The sequence below is a fragment of the Choloepus didactylus genome, chromosome 8 (assembly GCF_015220235.1).
Source record: "Choloepus didactylus isolate mChoDid1 chromosome 8, mChoDid1.pri, whole genome shotgun sequence".
NCBI classification, from domain to species: Eukaryota; Metazoa; Chordata; class Mammalia; order Pilosa; family Megalonychidae; genus Choloepus; species Choloepus didactylus.
This window is the reverse complement of record NC_051314.1, coordinates 40,080,972-40,105,854: the sequence shown is the minus strand read 5'-3', so window position 1 is coordinate 40,105,854 and position 24,883 is coordinate 40,080,972. Positions and strand designations below refer to the sequence as shown.

Below are 24,883 nucleotides of genomic sequence, written 5' to 3'. Positions count from 1 at the left end.
GGGAGAACACTGAGATGTTCCCTGACCACCTGCACACTGAGTGAGCCATTGCAGGAATGTGGTCTTGTGGTCTGCTCCCTGATGCCTGTCACCCACATCAGTCTCATTGGCTACACCCTAAGTTGCCTGGCCCAGAGCAACTGTTTGCATTGCTTGTGTGGTCACACCAGCCCTCACTGAGACAGCCTGCTAAACCCCAGGAAACTTGGAGTTTAGGTCTATTTAATGCTTTCCCATAAGGTCCTGGGAGGTAAGAAGGTGGAGAGTGACATGCACTCATACAGCTAGTGTAAGTCTGGTTCAAACATTTTCCATTATTGTCGGGTTGGTTTTCTGACCAACTGCTTTTTATGAATATAGTTTGTATAAAATCTCTACTTTATCTCTAGGAAAAAATAGGTTATAAATGATAAATAAATGAAAGTTCTCGATCAAAGAAAGTCTACAAATCACATTGTTTACTCAACTAAATACTTTAATAGCTCTTGACTTTCACATGTGTTTTATATAGCGTGCTCTAAGTGAAGCACCTGTTTTCAAGCTGGAAATGGGCAATTAGAGGACAGACCTGTGTATTTTGTGCCTGCTCTGCCTCTTCCCTTGAGATCTTGGACAAGTTACAGAACTTCTCTAAGCCTCAGTTTATTCATTTGGGGAATGGAGAAAGTTATTAACAATACTTAACTCATTGGGTTGTTGAGAGGACTGAGATCATGCATATAAAACACTTAGCATTGTGCCAGGCCCATAAAAGGCAGTAAGTAAATGTCGATGTCTGGCAATGCTGGTAATGAAGTCATTAGCACCACCACCATGGCTAGGCTGAGTCTTTCTCTACTTGCATTCATTGATATGCTTTGAGAGAACTCAGACTATTCAATGATTGGGAATATGAGATTTTGGTCATTACACCAATTTTGAAAAAAATAAATTGGGTCAATGAATATATGTAACGTCTCTCATAGATTCATTTATACTGCAACAAATGGATTCCAGCTGAATTATTTACTAAAATATTCAAAGGTATGAATGACATCTCTTGCCAGGGCCAACTTAAGTTCAATGAACCAGATTTGTATGTGTGTGCATTTGGGTGGGTGTATTTTGCTTTATTCATACTGTGAATTTCTTTTTCTTGCAGCTGATTTAGACTGATGACTCTAAAGCAGAGATATGCTGCATGTAAATATGTGATTCTGAGACATGGTAGAATAAGGTAAGGTTATTACCTGATTGTAATTTTTAGGATGATTTCAGTGTTGACCACAAGGAATGCCTTTTTGCTATTGCCATAATGAGCACTGTTGAAGATCAAGAGGAATTTATGGAATCATAATTAATGTCTATATTGATTAGGGGAAAATCTACTTATTACTCATAAACTTAAGGCGATGGTAGTTTATTGCATCTTTTGATATCAAATTGATCTCTGATTGACCTTTTTACTAGAAAAAAAATCCCCTGGTTTTTTTTGGTTCTTCTGTAAATAATTTACTTTTCTGATTCCTTTGAGAACATTTCAGAATTAGAAACTCAGCCAAAACACTCAAAAAACTTGCATTTGAGGAAGCAGTTTTTTTGGAAAAGGAACAAAATTAAAGTTATCCAGTGTTGACTTTGGTACCACAATTTGTGAGATCTGATAAAATTCTCTTTCCTATGGCTGAAATTCTTCTCTTGCTAGATCTACAATACCAGATTGGTATCTTTGTTCTCTAAGAAACCCTATCTCAGTTACCGGTACTTTACTGGTATAAAGCCATTCTGACTTTGGCATGTTGCCAGTGAGCTTGACATATGCACAAGTCTGCGTGAAAGTTTTCCAGGAACACTGGGAGATATTTAAATTGTCCAGCATCCACCATGGATATTTCAGAATGTCTTCCACTTTGGATTACTCAAGTGTTACTAGCCAACTCAGGAATTAATCATCTGCTATTGGTCACACTATAACTTACACATTGAAAATTGAGGTTTTGTGCCAATATATTCCTGATAAATTTTGTCAGTCCCTTTTATCTCTAATAACTGAAAAATATCTTTTCAATTACATTATTACAGACCCAGGGAACTAGTGCTTTGTCTCCATCACTGTTATTCAGAAGTTAACAAAACCAAACAAAACAAGAAACTTGTTGGTTGAGAAGGATATACCTATGATATTGCTGACCAAGTCTGTCCTCAACAAGTACTAGTGAGAGTTTTATGACTTGGGAAAAAAAGATATCATCAGACAATGAGCTAAGGTGCCTTCAGATGGAAGGGCAGTATTGAGAGTATCAAGAATGATCCATTGGCCTACCCCACCTCAATGGTTGCTAACATGACCACAGACATAGGGAACTGGTGGTTTGATGGGTTGAGCCCTCTACCGTAGGTTTTACCCTTGGGAAGATGGTTGCTGCAAAGGAGAGGCTAGGCCTCCCTATAATATTGCCTAAGAGCCTCCTCCCGAATGCCTCTTTGTTGCTCAGATGTGGCCCTCTCTCTCTAGCTAAGCCAACTCGAAAGGTGAAATCACTGCCCTCCCCACTACGTGGGATCAGACACCCAGGGGAGTGAATCTCCCTGGCAACGTGGACTATGACTCCCGGGGAGGAATGTAGACCCGGCATCGTGGGACGGAGAACATCTTCTTGACCAAAAGGGGGATGTGAAAGGAAATGAAATAAGCTTCAGTAGCAGAGAGATTCCAAAAGGAGCCGAGAGGTCACTCTGGTGGGCACTCTTATGCACAATTTAGACAACCCTTTTTAGGTTCTAAAGAATTGGGGTAGCTGGTGGTGGATACCTGAAACTATCAAACTGCAACCCAGAACCCATGAATCTCGAAGACAATTGTATAAAAATGTAGCTTATGAGGGGTGACAATGGGATTGGGAAAATCATAAGGACCACACTCTCCTTTGTCTAGTTTATGGATGGATGAGTAGAAAAATAGGGGAAGGAAACAAACAAACAAACAGACAAAGGTACCCAGTGTTCTTTTTTACTTCAATTGCTCTTTTTCACTTTAATTATTATTCTTATTATTTTTGTGTGTGTGCTAATGAAGGTGTCAGGGATTGATTTAGGTGATGAATGTACAACTATGTAATGGTACTGTGAACAATCAAATGTACGATTTGTTTTGTATGACTGCGTGGTAAGTGAATATATCTCAATAAAATGAAGATAAAAAAAAAAAAAAAAAGAATGATCCAGAGAAAATTATATTTTATGACATTCATTGCTGCTCTCCATTGCCTGAAATTTTATACAAATGACAGCAGTTTAGCCTAAAGATTAATGGCAGCCTGAAGTGGGAAAGTAAATTACATATGTGCATGAGATAGGATTATTCCATTCTCTGTTGTCTCCCATAGCATTTTTTTTTTTTTTTGAGATGCAGAAAAGTTTATTCAAAAAGTTGATAAAGCTTTATCATGCCATTTTTTTTTTTTTTTGCTGAAGAATATCTTTTATTTAAACTTTTAAAATACTCAAGCAATACTATACGATTTAGAATATAAAACTTACTTTTACCCACTGACTTCAGAAAAATAGTTACCTCTAGGAAAGGAAGGTTGGGGGGGGGGAATGGAGAGATAGCAAAAGGGCCTCAACTATATCAGCGGCAATTTTTAAACTTTTTATTTCTAAGCATATAGGAAGGTGCACAAATCATAAGTGTATAGCTCAATGAAATTTTACAAAGTAAACATACCCCTGTAACCAACTCACAAATAAAAGGCAAAACATTTCCAGCCCCCCAGAAGCCCTTTCATGTCCCTTCTCAGTTGCTCTCCCACCTAGAGTACCACTCTCCTGACTTCTTTTTTTTTTTTTTTTTTAATCATCATTTTATTGAGATATATTCACATACCACGCAGTCATACAAAACAAATTGTACTTTCGATTGTTTACAGTACCATTACATAGTTGTACATTCATCACCTAAATCAATCCCTGACACCTTCATTAGCCCACACACAAAAATAACAAGAATAATAATTAGAGTGAAAAAGAGCAATTGAAGTAAAAAAGAACACTGGGTACCTTTCTCTGTTTGTTTCCTTCCCCTACTTTTCTACACATCCATCCATAAACTAGACAAAGTGGAGTTTGGTCCTTATGGCATTCCCAATCCCATTGTCACCCCTCATAAGCTACATTTTTATACAACTGTCTTCGAGATTCATGGGTCCTGGGTTGTAGTTTAATAGTTTCAGGTATCCACCACCAGCTACCCCAATTCTTTAGAACCTAAAAAGGGTTGTCTAAAGTGTGCGTAAGAGTGCCCACCAGAGTGATCTCTCGGCTCGTTTTGGAATCTCTCTGCCACTGAAGCTTATTTCATTTCCTTTCACATCCCCCTTTTGGTCAAGAAGATGTTCTCCATCCCACGATGCCGGGTCTACATTCCTCTCCGGAAGTCATATTCCACGTTGCCAGGGAGATTCACTCCCCTGGGTGTCTGGTCCCACGTAGGGGGGAGGGCAGTGATTTCACCTTTCAAGTTGTCTTAGCCAGAGAGAGAGGGCCACATCTGAGCAACAAAGAGGCATTCAGGAGGAGACTCTTAGGCACAAATATAGGGAGGCCTAGCCTCTCCTTTGCAGCAACCGTCTTCCCAAGGGTAAAACTTATGGTAGAGGGCTCAACCCATCAAACCACCAGTCCCCTATGTCTGTGGTCTTGTTAGCAACCATGGAGGTGGGGTAGGCGAATACCCCTGCATTCTCCACAGGCTCCTCAAGGGGGCACTACATCTTTTTTTTTTTTTTCCTTGTTTGTCTTTTTTCTTTTCTTTTTTTTTTTTTTTAACTTTCCCTTCTTTTTTAAATCAACTGTATGAAAAAAAAAGTTAAAAAGAAAACAAACATACAATAAAAGAACATTTCAAAGAGACCATAACTAGGGAGTAAGAAAAAGACAACTAACCTAAGATAACTGCTTAACTTCCAACATGTTCCTACTTTACCCCAAGAAAGTTACATAATATAGCAACATTTCAGTGAACTTGTTCCTACTACATCCATCAGAAATTAACAGACCATAGTCATTTCTGGGCATCCCCAGAACGTTAAATAGCTTATCTGTTCTTCTTGGATTATTGTTCCCCCTTCCTTAATTGCTCTCTACTGCTAGTTCCCCTACATTCTACATTATAAACCATTTGTTTTACATTTTTCAAAGTTCACATTAGTGGTAGCATATAATATTTCTCTTTTTGTGCCTGGCTTATTTCGCTCAGCATTATGTCTTCAAGGTTCATCCATGTTGTCATATGTTTCACCAGATCATTCCTTCTTACTGCCGCGTAGTATTCCATCGTGTGTATATACCACATTTTATTTATCCACTCATCTGTTGAAGGACATTTGGGTTGTTTCCATCTCTTGGCAATTGTGAATAATGCTGCTATGAACATTGGCGTGCAGATATCTGTTCGTGTCACTGCTTTCCGATCTTCCGGGTATATACCGAGAAGTGCGATCGCTGGATCGAATGGTAGCGCTATATCTAGTTTTCTAAGGAACTGCCAGACTGACTTCCAGAGTGGCTGAACCATTATACAGTCCCACCAACAATGAATAAGTGTTCCAATTTCTCCACATCCCCTCCAGCATTTGTAGTTTCCTGTTTGTTTAATGGCAGCCATTCTAACCGGTGTTAGATGGTATCTCATTGTGGTCTTAATTTGCATCTCTCTAATAGCTAGTGAAGCTGAACATTTTTTCATGTGTTTCTTGGCCATTTGTATTTCCTCTTCAGAGAACTGTCTTTTCATATCTTTTGCCCATTTTATAATTGGGCCGTCTGTACTATTGTCATTGAGTTGTAGGATTTCTTTGTATATGCAAGATATCAGTCTTTTGTCAGATACATGGTTTCCAAAAATTTTTTCCCATTGAGTTGGCTGCCTCTTTACCTTTTTGAGAAATTCCTTTGAGGTGCAGAAACTTCTAAGCTTGAGGAGTTCCCATTTATCTATTTTCTCTTTTGTTGCTTGTGCTTTGGGTGTAAAGTCTAGGAAGTGGCCTCCTAATACAAGGTCTTGAAGATGTTTTCCTACATTATCTTCTAGGAGTTTTATGGTACTTTCTTTTATATTGAGATCTTTGGTCCATTTTGAGTTAATTTTTGTGTAGGGGGTGAGGTAGGGGTCCTCTTTCATTCTTTTGGATATGGATATCCAACTCTCCCAGCCCCATTTGTTGAAAAGACCATTATGGCTCAGTTCGGTGGCTTTGGGGGCCTTATCAAAGATCAGTCGGCCATAGATCTGAGGGTCTATCTCTGAATTCTCAATTCGATTCCATTGATCTATATGTCTATCTTTGTGCCAGTACCATGCTGTTTTGGCAACTGTGGCTTTATAATAAGCTTCAAAGTCAGGGAGTGTAAGTCCTCCCACTTCGTTTTTCTTTTTTAGAGTGTCTTTAGCAATTCGAGGCATCTTCCCTTTCCAAATAAATTTGATAACTAGCTTTTCCAAGTCTGCAAAGTAGGTTGTTGGGATTTTGATTGGGATTGCATTGAATCTGTAGATGAGTTTGGGTAGAATTGACATCTTAATGACATTTAGCCTTCCTATCCATGAACATGGAATATTTTTCCATCTTTTAAGGTCCCCTTCTATTTCTTTTAGTAGAGTTATGTAGTTTTCTTTGTATAGGTCTTTTACATCTTTGGTTAAGTTTATTCCTAGGTACTTGATTTTTTTAGTTGCTATTGAAAATGGTATCTTTTTCTTGAGTGTCACTTCCGTTTGTTCATTTCTAGCATATAGAAACATTACTGACTTATGTGCATTAATCTTGTATCCCGCTACTTTGCTAAATTTGTTTATTAGCTCTAGTAGGTGTATCGTTGATTTCTCAGGATTTTCTAGATATAAGATCATATCATCTGCAAACAATGACAGTTTTACTTCTTCTTTTCCAATTTGGATGCCTTTTATTTCTTTGTCTTGCCGGATTGCCCTGGCTAGCACTTCCAGCACAATGTTGAATAACAGTGGTGACAGCGGGCATCCTTGTCTTGTTCCTGATCTTAGAGGGAAGGCTTTCAGTCTCTCACCATTGAGTACTATGCTGGCTGTGGGTTTTTCATATATGCTCTTTATCATGTTGAGGAAGTTTCCTTCAATTCCTACCTTTTGAAGTGTTTTTATCAAAAAGGGATGTTGGATTTTGTCAAATGCTTTTTCAGCATCTATTGCGATGATAAATTGATTTTTCCCTTTTGACTTGTTAATGTGTTGTAATACATTGATTGTTTTTCTTATGTTGAACCATCCTTGCATGCCTGGAATGAACCCCACTTGGTCATGGTGTATGATTTTTTTAATGTGTCTTTGGATTCGATTTGCAAGTATTTTGTTGAGGATTTTTGCATCTATATTCATTAGGGAGATTGGCCGGTAGTTTTCCTTTTTTGTAGCATCTTTGCCTGGTTTTGGTATTAGATTGATGTTAGCTTCATAAAATGAGTTAGGTAGTGTTCCATTTTTTTCAGTGTTTTGAAAGAGTTTGAGTAAGATTGGTGTCAGTTCTTTCTGGAAAGTTTGGTAGAATTCCCCTGTGAAGCCATCTGGCCCTGGGCATTTATTTGTGGGAAGATTTTTGATGACTGATTGGATCTCTTTGATTGTGATGGGTTGTTTGAGGTCTTCTATTTCTTCTCTGGTCAGTCTAGGTTGTTCACATGTTTCCAGGAAATTGTCCATTTCTTCTATGTTATCCAGTTTGTTGCCATACAGTTGTTCATAATATCCTCTTATAATTTTTTTAATTTCTTCAGGATCTGCAGTTATGTCACCTTTTTCATTCATTATTTTGTTTATATGGGTCTTCTCTCTTTTTGTTTTTGTCAGTCTAGCTAGGGGCTTGTCAATCTTGTTGATCTTCTCAAAGAACCAACTTTTGGTGATATTTATCCTCTCTATTGTTTTTTTGTTCTCTATGTCATTTATTTCTGCTTTAATCCTTGTTATTTCTTTTCTTCTACTTGGTTTGGGATTGGTTTGCTGTTCATTTTCTAGCTTCTTCAGTTGATCCATTAGTTCTTTGATTTTGGCTCTTTCTTCCTTTTTAATATATGCGTTTAGTGCACTGCTTTTGCTGCATCCCATAGGTTTTGGTATGTTGTGTTCTCATTTTCATTCGTCTCTATATATTTAGCAATTTCTCTTGCTATTTCTTCTTTAACCCACTGATTGTTTAGGAGTGTGTTGTTTAACCTCCAGGTATTTGTGAATTTTCTAAGTCTCTGATGGTTATTGACTTCTAATTGTATTCCATTGTGGTCAGAGAATGTGCTTTGAATAATTTCAATCTTTTTAAATTTATTGAGGCTTGTTTTATGTCCCAGCATATGATCTATTCTGGAGAAAGTTCCGTGAGCACTAGAAAAGTATGTGTATCCTGGTGATTTGGGATGTAATGTCCTGTAGATGTCTGTTAAATCTAATTCATTTATCAGATTGTTTAGGTTTTCAATTTCCTTATTGGTCTTCTGTCTGGTTGATCTATCTATAGGAGAGAGTGATGTGTTGAAGTCTCCCACAATTATTGTGGAAACATCAATTGCTTCCTTTAGTTTTGCCAGTGTTTCTCTCATGTATTTTGTGGCACCTTGATTGGGTGCATAGACATTTACGATTGTTATTTCTTCTTGCTGAATTGCCCCTTTTATTAGTATGTAGTGGCCTTCTTTGTCTCTCAAAACATCCCTGCATTTGAAGTCTATTTTATCTGAGATTAATATTGCTACACCTGCTTTCTTTTGGCTGTAGCTTGCATGAAATATTTTTTTCCATCCTTTCACTTTCAGTTTCTTTGTGTCCCTGTGTCTAAGATGAGTCTCTTGTATGCAACATATTGATGGTTCATTTTTTTGATCCATTCTGCGAATCTATATCTTTTAATTGGGGAGTTTAATCCATTTACATTCAACGTTAAAACCGTGAAGGCATTTCTTGAATCGGCCATCTTATCCTTTGGTTTATGTTTGCCATATTTTTCCCTCTCTCTATTAATATCCTTTATTGTACCCATACCGAATCTCTTTAGTACTGAACCTTTCTCCAGGTCTCTCTGTCCTGTCTTTGTTTCTCTGTCTGTAGGGCTCCCTTTAGTATCTCCAGTAGGGCAGGTCTCTTGTTAGCAAATTCTCTCAGCATTTCTTTGTCTGTGAAAAATTTAAGCCCTCCCTCAAATTTGAAGGAGAGCTTTGCTGGATAGAGTATTCTTGGCTGGAAATTCCTCTCACTCAGAATTTTAAATATATCGTGCCACTGCCTTCTCGCCTCCATGGTGGCTGCTGAGTAGTCACTACTTAGTCTTATGCTGTTTCCTTTGTATGTGGTGAATTGCTTTTCTCTTGCTGCTTTCAGAACTTGCTCCTTCTCTTCTATGTTTGACAGTGTGATCAGTATATGTCTCGGAGTGGGTTTTTTTGGATTTATTCTATTTGGAGTTCGCTGAGCATTTATGATTTGTGTATTTATGTTGTTTAGAAGATTTGGGAAGTTTTCCCCAACAATTTCTTTGAATACTCTTCCTAGACCTTTACCCTTTTCTTCCCCTTCTGGGACACCAATGAGTCTTATATTTGGACGTTTCATATTATCTATCATATCCCTGAGGTCCATTTCGATTTTTTCAATTTTTTTCCCCATTCTTTCTTTTATGCTTTCATTTTCCATTCTGTCATCTTCCAGGTCACTGATTCGTTGTTCAACTTCCTCTAGTCTTGTACTATGAGTGTCCAGAATCTTTTTAATTTGGTCAACAGTTTCTTTAATTTCCATAAGATCATCCATTTTTTTATTTAGTCTTGCAATGTCTTCTTTATGCTCTTCTAGGGTCTTCTTGATTTCCTTCATATCCCGTACTATGGTCTCATTGTTCATCTTTAGTTCTTTGAGTAGCTGCTCTAGGTGCTGTGTGTCTTCTGGTCTTTTGATTTGGGTGCTTGGGCTTGGGTTATCCATATCGTCTGTTTTTTTCATATGCTTTATAATTTTCTGTTGTTTTTGGCCTCGTGGCATTTGCTGAACTTGATAGGGTTCTTTTAGGGTTTGTAGACCTACTGAAGTCCTTATCTCTAATTTATCAGATCTACAGCTTCGTGGAGTACACTTTCTCTAACTAACCAGCAGGTGGCGTCCACGAGCCACCTGTTCTCCACAAGCCAGTTCTCCCCTGCTTAGCCTTTTTGGTGAGTGGGGGAGTGAGTCTTGTGGGGCCCAACTGGTGTACCAAGCTTGCGTGTGTAGTTGGTGTTGCCTGCCCTGTATGTGGGGCGTGTTTCTGGGCAGTCGTGGAGGGGGGGTGGCCCTAACAATCAAATCTCCCTGATGATCCTAGAGTTTTAAAGGTGCTGCAATAGTCTAATCCTTCAGTTCAGTCCTGCCACAGTTTGTCTCTGCCACTGACCCACAAGTCTTTGGTATTGGCGTATGGCTCCTGAGACTTGCAAGTGGGCCCCTCTTCCAGGCTGTGCACCCCGGGTCCTCTGTTGAGGGATGACTGTGCTATGTCACAGGTGAGTGCCGTCCCCCCAGGGCAGTTCTGGGCTGCTGGGCTGTGTAGGGAGGCTCCCAGTCTGCTCAAATGATGGCTGAATGGGGCTTTGTTAATTCACACTGCTCCACCTTCCCAGTTCTGGGACATTCAGCTGAGGTTGCAGGGAAGGCTAATGTCCACGCCCAGTTTTGTGGTGTGTGCCTGTTATTTGAAGCACTTCCGTCACACTGGGTTGTCTGGGGCAGCTCTGGGCTATGGGGCTGGCGATGGGCAGGAGTGTTTCCTGTCCACCAGGATGGTGGCTGTGAGCGGACACCCCCCTTTTCTTGGGAAGTTGTGTTGTTTATTGAATTTTCTCAGCCACTGGATTATTGCCTTTTGTCTCAGAGCTCTCTTAGTTCTGCTCTTGACTTGACGTGCCCAAATTGCAATTCTTTGAAGCTTTCTGTATTGGGCTTCTTAGAGTAATTGTTTTAGAAAAAGAAAAAAGGATTTAAAAAAAAAAAAAAAAATGGCCCTCCTCAGAGATCTAATGGGTTATTGAAATGCTAATAGACGAAGCAACCAGGGTCATTAAGGAAAGGTCCACAGGGCAGAGAGATCAGCTTTTCTTCGGGATTTGCATATGCGCCTCAGGGCCTGAGCTCGGGCTTGAGCTCTGCCCTTCCCCCTTCTATGTTCACCAGAACTCCAAAAATCTTCCGCTTTTATTTTGGAGTTTTTCGTGTTGTTTTTTTTCTATGCCTGTCTCCTCTCTGCTGGGCTGGCTGCTCTCAGAGTCTCTGGTGTCTGGTCTCAGTCTATCTATGGTTGGAGTTTGAATCAGTAGAATGAGTTTCCGATAAGAGCAGCCACTGCACTTCTCCCTTCTCCTTCCCGGAGCTGACAGCCCCTCCTCCCACGGGACTGAGCCTGGCAGGGAGGGGCGCGGGTCCCCTGGCCGCAAAAACTTACAGATTTCGCTGATCTCAGCAGTTCCACGTTTTCATGAGTGTTGTATGAAGTATGCCCAAAGTCAGATTGCTCTGTGGTGTCCAGTCCACGCAGTTCCTGGCTTTTTACCTACTTTCCTGGAGGAGTAACTAAAACTTACAGCTCACCAGTCTGCCATCTTGCCCCGCCTATCCCCCATAGCATTTTTAAACTTGTAGTCTACAAGTTATAACATATTTCATTTTATAATTAGACATGTCTAAATGTCTATCTCTTCTATTAGAGAGCATTTCAAAATTCAGTATGATATAACATGGCCTCATTTATTTTTACATCCCACTCATGGTTCAACACAGCGTCAGGAGATTTAATGGTGTGCAATAAAAGTTCGCTGACTGTGTAGGAGTTGAGGGGCCAGTACCATCCTTTGCCTTACTGATGGTGGAAGTTGGATAGTTATGATCAGAATCTTCGTAAAAAGACCTTTACCACTTATCTACAAGCTCTCTCTCTTGTTCAACAGGTATCCCTCCACCAACTGCCCTAGACTAAGATACTGTCCAGCTGTCATGCATTTGGGGGCATTTTGAGTCATCATACCAATATATTTACCCAAATTTGCCATATTTCTGTGAAGGTAAATTGATACCAAAGTATAGAGCAAGAGAAAGAGAATTAGCTTTGCAAGAATTGATTGGTGGAGTGAGAATGGGAATTCATTTAGCCTCAGAAATGGCTAAGTCCTAAAACTGAAAGATGTAAAGATAGAAATGAAGAGACATTCACATGTGCGCAATACACACACATGCACACAAACATGTACATTAGCATTCTAGGCTGGAGCTGAGTCTACAAGCATGTCCCTCAATTTGGTCTCTTCATGTTATTTTCTTTTTTTCTTATAGCCTTTAAAATAGAGACAGCTGATTTATGCTTTCTTTGCAGGAATATTTTAAAGATTATTTATTTTAAAAATAAAGATGCTGCAAAGCATTCTGAGCTGCTCAGAGGCAGAAATCACACCTTTCACAAATAAAGTGATTACTTGCAGTTAATGTAAGTGTTAGATGGTGGTAGAGGAGGAGAACATCTAGAAAGGATATGGTCACTTACATGCCAAACAAGCAACCATCAGCTGCCAGTGAATTGCTTTTCTATTCTTTTAAGATTTTCTTCCCATTGACTATTTCCCTTGACCCTTTTCTTAAAAATTCTTTACTAAGTGTGCCAATTTGAGACTGTTGTGTACCCCAGGATAGACTATGTTCTTCTGATCCACTCTGATGGGTACAGACTTATTTTGGTTGGATCTTTGAGTTGTTTCCATGGAGATGTGACCCACCCAACAGTGGGTGAGACCTTTTGATTAGATTATTTCCATGGAGGTGTGACCCTGTCCATTCAAGGCGGTTCTCAATTAGTTCACTGGAGTCCTTAAGAGAGCTGACACAGACCCAGATGCTGGAGATGCAGACAGAAAGATGTTTGGAGATGCTAAGCCAAGAGATGAAGCCCAGAGTTTGCCCCGGAGAAGTTAAGTGAGAATAGAGAGACACTTAGAGAAAAAATCACCCAGAGACATTTTGGAGGAAGCCATTGTTGAAACTGGAGCCTGGGAGAGGACCAGCAGACATCACCATGTGCCTTCTCATGTGACAGAAGAACTCCAGATGTCATCGGCCTTTATTTAGTGAAGGTATACTCTCATTGATGCCTCAGTTTGGACACTTTTATGGCCTTAGAACTGTAGATTTATAACCTAATAAACCCCCTGTATCAAAGCCAATTCATTTCTGGTAGTTTGCATTCTGGCAGCTCAGCAAACCAGAACACTGAGGAAGTGAGGGTGGGAGGAGACCAGGTAAAAAAGAAAAATATTTTATTTATTGTATATATTTACAAGCAATATATCTTTTAATAAAGAACTTTACTGAAAGACAATAGGTTATCTGGATATTTGTGAAAATGAATCTTGCCTAAATGAATTCAGAATGGCATGCGGCTGCTCTGCTAGGGATCTCATCATATGTAATGAAAAAAAGAACTACTGTTTTGAATTATATTCTTATATATGATTTTAAAGAGTTATTACTAACTCCTTATTTATAGACAGAAAATGTAGGGATTCATTTTAGAAATTTTATTTTGGTCAATTTTATAATCGCAATTTTAGTTTAACACAAATATTTTGTTGGAGAAACAGAAAGGAACATGTGAGCAAATACACCAAAAGCAATCAATTATGTCATGCAAACAATAATGCAACTATTACCATAAATTAATCGATCCTAGATGATTACCAAATAATCATAATTTTAAATGTTTTAAGACTGCAATTCATTTAAAGTAAGTCAGACACTCTCCAACTCTAAATGATAGAGTTTACGTGATCCTTCTACCACTACCAGGAATAAAAAGTATCTTCTAAATGTCCTCAAACATTTGGTCAAGTAAGTCATCATTTGGGAAGCAAATTGTTAGATGTGTCATTTAGAAGTGGTGAAAAATCTCAGCTGGAATACAATTAACCATATTTCAAAAATTGGGCGTGATTTTTTAATGTATGTGAAAAAGTCAAATTATGAAATTCGCCATAATCCATAGACACATGGGACACATCCTATGAGTACTAAAAGCAATTACTGCTATCAGAAAATGTTCCTGAGAGTTAGTCCATTTTTTTTATTCATTTTATTGAGATATATTCACATACCACGCAGTCATACAAAACAAATCGTACATTTGATTGTTCACAGTACCATTACATTACCAAAATCAATCCCCGACACCCTTATTACCATACACACAAAAATAACCATAATAATAAATAAAGTGAAAAAGAGCAACTAAAGTAAAAAAGAACACTGGGCACCCTTGTCTGTTTGTGTGTGTTTGTTTCCTTCCCCCACCTTTCCACTCATCCATCCACAAACTAGACAAACGGGAGTGTGATCCCTATGGCCCCCCCAATCCCACTGTCCCCCCTCATAAACCACATTTTTATACAATTGTCTTCAAGATTCATGGGTTCTGGGTTGTAGTTTGATAGTTTCAGGTATCCACCACCAGCTACCCCAATTCATTAGAACCTAAAAAGGGTTGTCTAAACTGTGCGTAAGAGTGCCCACCAGAGTGACCTCTTGGCTCCTTTTGGAATCTCTCTACCACTGAAGCTTATTTCATTTCCTTTCACATCCCTCTTTTGGTCAAGAAGATGTTCTCCATCCCACGATGCCGGGTCTACATTCCTCCCCGGGAGTCATATTCCACGTTGCCAGGGAGATTCACTACCCTGGGTGTCTGATCCCACGTAGGGGGGAGGGCAGTGATTTCACCTTTCGAGTTGGCTTAGCTAGAGAGAGAGAGGGCCACATGTGGGCAACAAAAGAGGCATTCAGGAGGAGGCTCTTAGGCACAATTATAGGGAGGCCTAGCCTCTCCTTTGCAGCAACAGTCTTCCCAAGGGCAAATTCTGTAGTAGAGGGCTCAATCCGAGTCAGTCCATTTTTAACTTGACTCTTACTTGCTATGTTAACATCTTTGTTACTGAACAGTTAATTCATGTTAATAACCCTGGTAAGGAGGTGTTTTAGTTTTCTTGGAAACTCTAGCAAATACCTTTCAATTGGTTGGATTAAATAATGGGTACTTATTAGCTCAAAGTTTTGAGGCTAAAAGAAAGTCCAAATCAAGGTGTTATCAAGATAATACTTTCTTCCAAAGACCGGCATTTTGACACTGACTGCCGGTGATCCTTGGTCCTTGGCTCCTCTGTCACCTGGCAATGCACATGGTGGCTTCTTTGGGTCTGCCTCTCCATTCTCTTCTGAGCTCTCTTGAATTCCAGCCTGGAATGAAATTCTGCCTGAATTTCATTTCTCTTATAAAGGACTCCAATCACAGGATTAAGACCCATGCTGATTGAGTTGGGCCACAATTTAACTGAAGTAACCTCATCAAAAGATCCTACTTACAATGGGTTCACACCCACATTAATGGATTAAATTTAAGAACATGTTTTTCTGGGGCACATACAGCTCCAAGAGGGCATAGAAATATCCTCAAACACACACACACACATACACATACACACACATAAATATGCACACGCATGAAAAATAATATATTCAAGTATTTACTACCACAGCATCATTCAATTCTTTAGTTTACGGTTTAGAAGTCCTTAAGCATGAAAATACTGTACTATGTAAGTGTATTAAAGCATGACTCCAAAAACAAAGGCATTTAAATAAAACATTCCAGATATCCCTCAGTCAATCAGAAATACACAAATATACCAGGGCACACCATTTTGCAAACCTCAACAGTTTTATTTGACTTTAATTCATTCTTCTGATTTAGTTGCAAAATATGACACAAACAGAAGTAGTAGTACTAGTATCAAGAGCTGCCATTTTTGGGTGCTTACTACATGCCAGGCTCTCGCTGCACACATACCATGTAATTTCCACAATATGCCTGTGAAGTTGGAGTTATTAAGCTGATTTTACAGATGGAGTCGTAGATCCAAGAAGGAACAGAGCTGAATTTGAACTGAACTCCATTTTACCCTCAGTCTGTGCTTTGTGGTTTCAGAACTGTGGCTCTGAAGTAGCAAAAGCAATTATGACCTATTTTATTGGATTATTTTTGTTTTAATCATATTTGTTATAAAGGGTATTTCTCCAAAGGAAACTCTACTTTGCCAATGATTTATGTTATACAATCTGAGACTGTTTACCAGTATGTAAGTTTTATAAGGGCTGGGACCATGTCTTTTTTTTCATCGCAGACAGTACCCAGCAGATAGGAGGTGTTCAATAAATGTTTATTGAATTAATTAACTGTGGAAAAAATCTTTTAGCCAAAATAGAAGCATAGATAAGAATTCAGAAAAAAGAGTACACTTTAAAGAAAGTTTCTAAGAAAACTAAACATGTAATTCTAAAGAAAGTTTGTAAGAAAACTAAATTGTAATTCTAAGATTCTAAGATTGCTCAAATATGGACACATATTCCAAATATTAGTAAAATTCTTTGTTTTGCTCAGAATAAATAATAAATTATTTCTGAAAATAAAATATAATGATATTATGAATGCCTGTTTTATGATTTTTCTCCCATGATGAAGGTAGTCCAGACTTAAAAGTTGAGCTAGTTTGATATACTTTCTTCAGTTTCAACTTATTTGAATATGTGTAACTTCACATTCAGAACAAATTTCTTTACTTTTTCCTGTCACTGAAATTTGCTGACTTTGTTCTACTCTGGTAGCATTTTGTAACTTCCTTTAATCTCCCTGGGTAATCAATGACTTACTACTCTGAATTCCATCTCTTTCTTTGTGCACCATCCTCATTTGTCTGTAAGCATCTTAAATTCAGGACCCTGTGGTATACATCATTGTACTTTAGGGCTTAGCATGGACCTGGCCTATTGTAAAGACTCAAGAAATTTTTGTGGAAAGAAAAGAAGGAAGGGAAGACGGAAGAAAGGAAGGAGATAATAAAGGAGAGAGAGAGAGAGAGAGAGAGGGGGAGAGAGATTGAGAAAGAAAGAAAGGAAAAAAAGAAGGAAAGAAAAAAGGTTAGTTCTTTTATTGAAAAGATAAAGTCAGGGATCAAAAATACCAAATCCTTGATTAGAAACGGATATTTACTGCAACATCTACCAAGAGGTTTACATATCAAATACCTGACCAGGGTCCAATGCAGATAGTCCATTAGTAATTCCCACTTTTGAGAAGGCTTATATTCTTACTGATCTTTAAATAGGATTTGTTGAGGCTAGGGAAGTGCTAACCATTGTCTGATATTTCCCTACAACCCAAAAAAACACAGGATTAGTTAAATCTATTCAGAAGACTGTTGCCATAAGAGTACATTTATTAACTGGTAGTGACATACTAAAGATTCTCCAGGATCTAGAGGATGTAGTGAATTTTTGACCAGTTTGAAATTCTATTACATTGATTTTAACTCATTATCATATACCCATATGGCATGCAGTTTAGTAATATTTTGTTTATGCTTTGTTCATTTGTTTCTTAAGTACTCTTACCTTCCCAAACCTGAATTTCTGTGTTTCTTCTCTTACATGTACTAGCAAATATAAGGAAGTTTCTCAGGAAAAAAAAAGGAAAGAGAATATAAGCAGAACACAAGGTCTGTGACAAGCACTTCTAATGTCTCACACTTGTTAGAGAATCCTTGTGATCCTCAAAGTCAATCAGGTAGCAGACATTTATTGAATTCTTAAAGGGTGAACTGTATAATGTTCTTGAATAAGAATAATCTTCAGGGCCATAGTGTGCCAAACAAATATTTATTTCTGATGTCACTTAGAAAGGGAGGGCCTTTTGTTTTTTATGATGCTTTCCAAACAGCTGATTGAAATACTAAACACTAATTCATCTTTTATCTGAAGACAAAATAAACTGAATGGACAATTAATGAAGAGCTCTTCTCAAGTGCAGATTATGCAAATGTCTCGTATTCTCACTCTCAGGGTGATAACAAACAAATAAAAAACTATTAAAAGTCCCTCTAAAATTCCAAGTACTACCCAATTATATATCATTTGTTGATTCAAGAGTCATCTATCAATTGCCTACTATTTTGAATGGAGCTATGTGGCAGGAGCATTGCAAATTTTGAAGAAGTGTCTGGTGCCCATGTAAGTAAGATCATGTTTGTCAACATTTCTGTCCAAAAGGTACTATGGGTTTTCCTAATAGAATGGACAAATGCCCTATCTCTTGCTTTTTTGCATGTCTAGTCAATTAGTTGAGCCTATTATTGATTGCTTACCAAGTACAAGGTGCTTCAGGAAACAGTTTTTCTGAACCTCGAATCCACATTCCAGTCAGGAGCATCTGACATTTCTAAGCTGAACACGGAATGTGATGTGGTAGAAAAAGCATGGTGTTGGGAATCAAATATATCCCAGTTTAAATTCCAGCTCTTTCTCTTAGTAATCTCCTGGGAAAATTGCTTAACTCTTCTGATCCTTAGTTTTCTCATTTATAAAATAAACCCTTTTGTTTCTCACAGAGTCAATTGGAGGATTAAAGTGAAATGGTATATGAAAAGTACATAGCACAATTCCTGCCATATGTTAGCGACTCAGCAATGTCTCCATCCTCCTGTTCCCTTCTCATGGCAGTACCCCCTTAAGTTAGGGAAGGAGAGAAAGAAGTGGAAGGAGGAGTCAGGGGGAGGAAAAGAGAGACTTAAATCATTGGAAACTATTGACATCCCTGCTCTGGCTTTTGGGATCACTGTATCCAGTGACTGCATTTTATAACATAATTCAAAGAAGTTGTTCTGTAATGAGGCTGATTGTTAAAATCCCTCAGAAATGAGTCTGGGCTTCAAGCTCATATTCTGATCTGACATGGGCCTCAAGGTAAGATACTGATTCAGCAGGTTGTAATAGAGGTGTAGAAATCCATGTTTTCATAATACTCCAGGAGATTTTGATGTGAAGCTAGACTGGAAACAGTGAACTAAGAGGTGACATTAATGGTCATGAAGACAAGAGGGGACTGTCCAAATCCCAAAGAGCTAATACTTTTGGGATAAACTCTTGGAACTCAGTGAAACAGAAGCATATGTGATTTGTTATGATTGTGGAGAAGATGGCCATTACCTGGCATAATTAAAGATTGCTGAGGACCATTTCAGAAGCTAAAGATTGCAAGCACGGGGTTGGGAAATGTGATAGGAGCCTGGAAGATGAGGGTCCCTGCCACCTTGGACAATGAAGCATCAGATGGCCTGGCATATCTTCATCTTAAAAGACAGTGGAGATACTTGTGGAAGTCAAGAACAACCATAGCAATATTGGAACACAGCAGAGGGAAGGACCAATCATTTATAGTGAGCACATCATAATCAACTATCTAAAGAGATGGTGGAAGTCTCCACTGGCCTTGCCCTGGTGCACCAGGGAACCTAGGGGTGGGGTGTGGAGGATCATTCCCTCAGCTCCATACCCACATAGAGTTTCTATCTAACAGAATCTAATCTACTTCCTTTTTGGTGAGTCTCTGGAGTACTGACTGCTGAGGTCAAATACGCAGTCTGCATACGTTACTGACAACTGTCTTTCCTCCAGTCCCTTAGAAGAGCATCACATCCCGAAATGTGTCCTTGGAACAAATATTCATAGGTATTGTGTGAAGAGAGGTTCTGCCATCAACCAAGTTTGGGAAACACTGGGTTGACAAAGATAAGCAAATTTCTTTATAGCAAGTTTTCCTCTGATTAGTGCACATTATGAATTCATAAGAGAAGGATATAGTTTGAAGACTTTTCCAAAATGTTTTTATATCTGCTAGTCTAGATTCTCTGTTTTTAAGTGACAGAAATCCAGCTTTGACAGGCATAAGCTATGAAGGGAACTTACTGATTCAAAGAACTGAGAAGCCCAGGTATTGTTGAATCCAGGGGCTTCAATGATGTCTTCAGCGTCTGTTTCTCTCCATCTCTTGGTTCAGCTTTCCTCCAGGATAGCTTAGTTCTCACACAGTCTCTCTCTATGTGGTGGCCTCTGGAGCTTCAGGCTTACATCGTGTTTGTAGTTACAAATCCTGCTTTGGAAAAAATCCCCACTGGAGAACAGAACCTAAGTGAATAATTTTCAACTGTAGGAGTATTTAAATCTTAGGCAATTTAGTTACTATGATAAGATTATGAAATATAATTCCCAAAGTTCTTGTTTTTGTATCCAAATCTTCTTAATAAAAATTTATAGTATGGGTGCATGTTGGATTAAGATACCATGAAAACTGCCTAAGATACCATGAAAACACCTTCAGGTGTACTAGTATATTTGAGAACTCATTTTGCTTCTTGATTCCCTGACATACCCCAACTCCCACATTAGTACTTTATAATTTGCATAGAGTTTTCATATTCTTCCAAAGTCGTCAGAGGCCACCATGGATTAAAGAAATAGGTTATAAACACATGGAAGTGAACATACAATTTTATAAACTCTATATATCAAACTATTTAAAATGTAACCTTTTAAAAAATCTGAAGCAATTACTCTCTATAACCGCTGACCATGAAGATATTTTAACTGAACTTTGTTAGAAAACTACAGAAGATATAGTTGAAAACTTTAATTGGTTATCAACTTTTTTTATAAATTTGTAACTAGATTCCAGATATATCTGACTGTGAATCACAGGGTCCTTCCTTAGTGTCCCAAATTGGCTCTAAGTCATCAACATTATGGAATTGGCAAGAATTGCTTGTAGTCAATATGAAAGAGGCTTCTCTTTAGTTGGTCAACTATAATCATTTTCATTTTGAAATGCATAATGGATTTTTTTTCACATATGGGATATTTGGGGGGGGGGTTATTTTTCTAACCTAAGGAAATTATTTTACATATGGGGTATTTTGGGAGATTTTGATTTTTCTAACCAAAGGAAATTATGTTAGCAAGTTAGAACTCAAATTCCCTGGTGGATGCTCATTTCTCTTATAAATGTATTGTGTTCTTAAGGCCAGCTAGGAAGACAACATAATGAAAGCAAAGGCATTCGGAATTTTTACAACTGGAATCTCAAATACTTTTGTCAATCCTCTCTATGATGGTACTTGATGTTCACTAATAACAGTATCCTAAGAAGCTTCAAGACGCTGAGCAGTTCCCAGATCATCAGAAAAAGATCATACTATGCCTAACAATAAAATTAAAATGGAATATTAGTTACTTTATTGTTTGAAAACTATTTATCTACATCAAATATTTATATGTCTTCAAATTTATTTGTTTAAATATAACACTTTGCAAGATAATAGAGTTTGCAATGGATTTTTTTTTACTAACCTTTTGAATAAACCACTTAAGCTTTCTTCCACATCCAAAGTATTTACCACGTGCCAGTCAATGTGCCAAGTGCTCTATTCAGATAATCTCATTTAATCCTCGCAATGATTTCGTGAAAGAAGTGCTATTTGGTTTTTAATCCCAATTTTACAGATGAGGAAACTGAAGCACAAAGGGGTTGTGTGATTTCCCCAATGTTACTCAGTTCATAAATTACAGAGTTAACAAGGCAATCTAATTATTCAATCTAATGACTGATCATCTTACCTGCGAGCAGATCACCTGACAGTATTACCTAAGGTAGTATTCGGAACTTTTCAGATTTACCGCAAATGTAAGGAAGCCCTACATGAAAAAAAAAAAAAAAATCACCATCACCACTACCACCACAACAAAAAACAAAAAAACCCACACAAGACGAGGATTTCCTGATGGCTGGGCACATTTTGGATATTGTGTGCCTTGTGTTCCTGACTTTGGTTACAAAGACTTTAACAAAGCTCCCATCAATAAGAGACCAAGTAAATAAAAATCTCATATTTGTACTGTTACACTAATAAGCTTAATAACAATAATCCACAGACATCTGCAATCATAAAATAAAACCTTCATTACCATTTCAATGTAGTTACTACAAATCCTCAGGTTAGCCAGTACACCAGCTGTGTCCTGGTGCTTCACAACACAAAACAGCAATTCATTCCAAATTACCACTCTCTGTTAGTGACTCTTGCTCTCTGGCTCTCATCCCAAATACTCCTGCTGTTCAGGTCTATTGTTTCCCTTCACAAGAAGCCTTTTATTTCCTGGGAAAGCTTGAAGTATTGTCTCTGTGAAAAACTAGGCTAATCTTCTAACTTCTGATTTCCTACTATTTGTGCTCCAACATTCTGGACAGACTCCGTCTTCCCTTCCCTCTTTCTAGTGGCATAGAACACACATTTCTGGAAGGTATATAGGATGCTTCACCCAAAGAATGACACTCAAGGAGTTAACAAAGCTTATGCTACTTTTTGACTTTGTAAAATGAACTAGACCAGGCTCCAGATAATGAGCTTCAGTCTCCCTATAGGAACTGTGGAGTTGAGAAAACTCCCTTTCCGTCATTCCTGCTATGGGCCTCCAAATCATCAAATTCCAGATAAAATCACAGAGGGCTTCCCTCTGAGAGTTTATGGCCTCAGAACAGCAGGTTAAATACCAGACTGGTGGAAAACGGATGGTCTTTAAGCCACATGTAACATATATACCAGCTATAGAAATTTTATACTACTTAAGAGATCATATTTAATAGATAGTTTATTTTTATGCCACGAAATACTTATCTATTCCCTTTCATCTGAACCCTACACTTTTTTTTTTTTGCAATCCTGAACACATTTGAAGAGACGGAAGGAGAGGATATTTGATCTTAGCCCTACTGATTATATACAGGATTTCAGGAAAAGTCTTTTGGATTAACTCTTCCAGTGCAAAAACATAGCCAAGAAATTTGTCTCTTCTGCTAGGATATGGAAACCCAAGCCTATTAACTGTCAAAATAGGGGTCATTTAAATATTTCCTCAATTTATAATTTCCTATTGGGTGCTAGAAATCATTGGAAAAGGGTTTTTTTTTTTTTTTCCTGTTGTCTTCTGCTATGTTGTCATAACCCATTGCCTTCTACAGATGGCCTCACACTGTTTTCCCAATCTGGGGCTCTATTTTAAAGCCTCTTCTGATCCTTATTTGGAATCCTTGTGTGAAACAGGTGGATACCCTACCAGAGTGGTGAACTCATTTTGGAGACCTTCTTACCCTTGGAATGGAGCTGCTGATGGAACCTGAGTTTAACTGTAATAGCCTGTACCAGCCATATCTTAAGTCTTTGAGGATGTGTTTATTTTGACACCATCAGTGAAGGGGGCTGCTTTGCCTGCTGACATAGAACGGAACTTAGCTGAATTGAAATGTGGCAGCCATTTGTAACACCACATCCATTCCCAAGCAGTATGTTATACAAATGAAACTTTATTACATAGCAGATTTACAAAGGCAGAGGTGAGAAGGTAAAGGTATCTGCCTGCTGGGTTCCATTGTACATTACAGAGGTAACTATTGGGATAAAATTGGTAATAAACATGTTGTGGGCTCATTTCCATAGACTGAGCTCATTAATCTTCTCAAGGGCATTTTTTAAATCTTGACAAATATTTTGCCACAAAGAGATATAGACATTGTGGTATGAAGAATGTAAATGGGACACCCTGAAAAGTTGATTCATCTTGAACACAAAAGCTAAGGGTGAGCTAACTTGTTATTTGTCCTCCTCTTTCTCCATCAATACTAATTTGTAATCTTCTCTTTGGCAGCTAGCAAACAGAGCTTGATGTTTTTCTCTAGACAGAAAAATAAAGTACTTTCTGTTTATGGAGTTCGCCCCATAGATCCATACCTTGTGGCTGGTTTTGGCAATTGGGTTCTAAAAGTAGATTCAGCACAAATTTAAACATTCTTTGGCAGAATCTCTACATGATCAACTTCTGGCTCCTGAATGCCTATTTTTAGGAGATGCCAAGGACTGTGAATTGCAGTTATTGTAGGGACACCTATGAGGCTCTTGTTAATTCTTGGATCATGGATCTCCCTCATGAATGTGGGCTCTCAGAAACAAGAATAATTTAGAGAACTGAAAACATTTATTCTGAAAGCACTACACCGAACCTTGTATCAACACACCATGATACTGTAATATAACACACCACTGAAAATTTACCATGCTCAGATAGATTGTTTGCACAGACTGGGTTCAAAATGCACCATTATTAAAAGGTACTAAGAAAATATACTTGCTTTGAACACAAATGGTCAGGTTTTTGCATGTGTATCAGTGTCAAAGTGTGATAAGTCAGATTCTGGGAAGCAGGAAAACTTGGAACAGGAAATCAGTCTCACTATTTGATGGCTTCCAGTTTGCTTCAGGTATAACATTCAATGCCTTGTGGAGACATAGGATAGGAGATAGTGGGGTAGTTGGAGGATAACTCTCGCTGGGATAGTTAAAATACTGAAGGAAAAGCTAACAGCCCCTTAAAAAATTCTGACTCTTCAAACTATTCAAATATACATAATACCTTTAGAATATTTTTGTTTAGAAACTCTGTATACTTTAAATATAATAAATGTATTAAATGTCTACACATGCATGGTAATCTTCTAGGAATAGTATATAATAATCCAACCAAATAAAATCTATATTATTTGGAAATTTACAGTTCAATTCAGAGGACTGAATACTGATAGACATAAAAGTGAATGAGATAATAGAAAGCTGTTTTTGAAGAAAACCTTGATTTAAATTACCAAATAATGTTGACATGTTATAAAAGATAGGATTAGCTTCAAATTTCTTGCTTTTATGGTAAACTCTAATTTGCCTTTCTATAGTCTGACACTTGTTTCATTCTTTTCTTCTCTCTCTTCACATGCTATCTTGAGTTAAATCCTTCAAATTGGTAATAAAAGCCCTTTTTACACTTTTCAGTCTGATTTCTTAGTAAGTAGATTTCTTTAGAGTGATTTCATTTTCCAAAGGCCAGGCAAGTTGT

General features: G+C 38.0%; 1 long non-coding RNA gene across 6 annotated transcripts in view; it reads left to right on the top strand.

Moving 5' to 3' along the window:
• LOC119541483 overlaps window positions 1-24,883 on the top strand; it is a 107,391-nt gene that overhangs the window by 13,574 nt on the left and 68,934 nt on the right. For all 6 annotated transcript variants that reach the window (XR_005218290.1, XR_005218288.1, XR_005218287.1 and 3 more), the window contains one exon: window positions 1,142-1,216. This is a non-coding gene — a long non-coding RNA (uncharacterized LOC119541483). The remainder of the gene's footprint in view (window positions 1-1,141; window positions 1,217-24,883) is intronic.